This window comes from Aquarana catesbeiana, linkage group LG03 (assembly GCF_042186555.1).
Source record: "Aquarana catesbeiana isolate 2022-GZ linkage group LG03, ASM4218655v1, whole genome shotgun sequence".
Taxonomy (NCBI): domain Eukaryota; kingdom Metazoa; phylum Chordata; class Amphibia; order Anura; family Ranidae; genus Aquarana; species Aquarana catesbeiana.
Genome location: NC_133326.1, coordinates 648,154,661 through 648,157,741, shown reverse-complemented (window position 1 = coordinate 648,157,741; position 3,081 = coordinate 648,154,661).

The window sequence follows — 3,081 nt, the reverse complement described above, 5'->3', positions numbered from 1 at the left end:
CCGGCCAATTTTCAGCTTTCAGAGCTGTCACACTTTGAATAAGAATTGCGTGGTTGTGCAACACTGAACCCAAATGAAATTTTTATCATTTTTTTGCTTTTGCGACAAATTCACTCTTTATAAATTCAGACCAAAATATATACTGTTACATTTCTTTAGTAAAAATAACCCAAATCAGTGTATATTATTTGGTCTGTAGGAAAGTTATAGAGTCCACAAAGTATGGTATCTGTCTGAAAATCGATCAATACTGATGGCATATCTTATTTCCTGAGGCCAGAAAATTCCAGGACAGTACAAATATTCCCCAAATAACCCCTTTTTTGGAAAGTAGACAGTCCAAGGTATTTAGTAAGAGGCATGGCGAGTTTTTTGAAGTTGTAATTTTTCAGAAAATAAGGAATTTTTACATACTGTCACCAGTGCAGTACAGCATTATTATATAACTGGTGCGGAGATGATCAGGGGCACTGACTGGTGACAGTAATATAGTAAGACAGTATAGACAGTAAAACAGTAAAAAAAAAGTTTTAAATTTATTTTCAATTTTTTTAATTTTTTTTTTTTTCTTACATTTTGTTTTTCTTTGTAAAAAAAAAAAAGTAAGATAAAGAAAAAAAATATTAAAAAAAAGCTGAAAATAAATTTATTTAAAACATGTTTTTTTTTTCATACAGTGACCAGAGTATTACAGTGTTACCATACAGCATTGTACAACTCTGGGAAGGTGATCAGGATTTTTTATTTTTTTACATATTATGATTGCTTATAACTGTGAATATTACTGTTATAAGCAACCATTTTTTCTGAATGAAAAACTATTCATTCACTGTTTACTAGGTAAGGTAGCTGTGATTGGTTCTGGCTGTACCATGTGATCACTGTGACCAATCACAGAGCTCATCATAGTAGTACACAATGAGAAGCATGAATCAAAGACTTTCATTGTGTAAAATTGTCATGTAGATCTGCTGTGATTGGCCACAGCAATCACATGGTACCAGCAGCAGGCTCGTACAGTGATCTGTCATCGGCTGTGACCAATGGACACAGCGAGTGACAGATCGTGCCAGAGCATGGTGCAATCCTGAGAGGATGTTATATGATGGTCTCCCAGGATAATAGGGCTCTTGCCCGGCAGTCATATATTACAATAGGCGGGAAGGGGTTAAAAGGGTTAATGCACACTGGGTTTAAAAAACCGCTGCTTCTACAGGAGTTTTGTGTTTTGCCTGTAGAAGCAGCTCAATGTTATCTTTTATGTCCATGCAAATTAGGACGTTTAGACCTGGTTCACACCTATGCGTTTTTTAGTGCTTTTTACTTTTTTGCAGATACGCGTTACAATCCATTTAACATGATTTTTCTCATGGGGCACATTCATATCTATGCTTTTTTTCAGTCGCTGCGTTTTTGGAAGTGGTCGGAGACTTTTTCAAACGCAAAATGGTACATTTTTGGTTGAATAGACTTCAATAGAGACGCTGCAGAAAACCATGTAGAGTGTTTTTGATGTGTTTTTTAATCTGCCCAACAACAAATTGGCCAAAAAATGCAAAAAAATAAGTAAAACGCATCACAAAATGCCTGAAAAACGTGTGTGCTAAAACTCAAAATGCACCTCAAAAAGCACCGCAGAAAGGGATCAAAAGCAAACTGCATAGGTGTGTAGAGGCATATTTTAAGCTCAGTGTTTTTAGTGGCAGAAAAAAAACCTTCTGGTTTGCATTTTTGAGAGGAGTTTCCTGACAGAAGAAAATGCTAAACGTTGCTAAATGCTCCGAACTTGTATGAAAATGCTCTATATGAGTTTTTTTTTTCTGCCAAAAGAACTGCCTTTTTAAGCACAGTGTGCATGGACCCTTAAAAGGATAGTTCGCCTTTATAAAAAATGTGCCTAAGGGACGTTTGTAGATTAAAAATACTGTGCAGCTCTGACTAAAGATGAATAATACTCTTTCTATAGGTGTAGGCCGTTTATATGCCTGACTGGAATACTCTAAGGATGTTGCTAAGTGAGGCCTAGTCATTACTGCTCACCTCCACCATCACAGGAGTGAGCTCTTTCTCTGATTCAAACCCCCTCACATACTCTATCTCCCCTGATGCAGTAGCTCTGAGATCACTCTTGTGATGGTGGAGGTGAGCAGTGATAACTAGGCCTCACTTAGCAACATCCTAGAGTACTCCAGTCAGGCTTCATAAGGTATGTAAAAGGCCTACACCTATAGCAAGGGCTTTATTAAACTTTAGTCAGAGCTGCCCAGTTTGTTTTTATCTACAGAAGCCCCTTATCTGCATAAGCAGTTTTGTTGTAAAGGTGAACAATCCCTTTAAGGGACGAATACTGGCTGACATTTGACCCGTGTGCACAGCAGCTGGTTCGGCCGGTTTCTGTCACTGACTGAAAAAGGCATAGTTGCCAACAGTCCCGATTTTCCCGGGACAATCACGATTTTGGGACCCTCGTCCCGGATGGAGGCTGTCCCGAATCGGGATTTTCCATAAGGAAAATCGGGAATGTTTTTTTTTGTTTTTGGAGCAGCTGGCTCCAGCAAAATGGTGGCCGGCTCCACCGCTCGATCTTCCCCCTAGTGACAGTATGTTGTGTAGTGGAGAGAGGAAGGGGGCTCGATCCGTGCAGCCAATGAAGCGGCTTCTTTAGCTGCACGGCCCCTCTCCACTGAAGCAGAAGACAACGACGACGGTGCCGTGTCTTGCTGAAAGTTCCCCAGCCCCGTACTGGGCAAGCGCTGCGCCTGCGCAGTACAGGGGGTCCATACTTGCCGAGGGGAACTTTCTCGGCAGGCACAACACCGGCCGGCCGCACCTGCACTGAGCGGGGGGGGGGGGTGAGCGGAGGGTGAGGGGGGTCTGCACTAATAGAGGGGGGCTGCACTAATTGAGGGGGGGGCTGCACCTAGGGGGGGTCTGCACTAATAGAGGGGGGCTGCATTGAGGGAGGGTCTGCACTAATAGAGGGGGGCTGCACTGAGAGGGCTGCACTAATTGAGGGGGGGCTGCACCTAGGGGGGTCTGCACTTATAGAGGGGGGGCTACACTGAGTGGGGGGCTGCACTA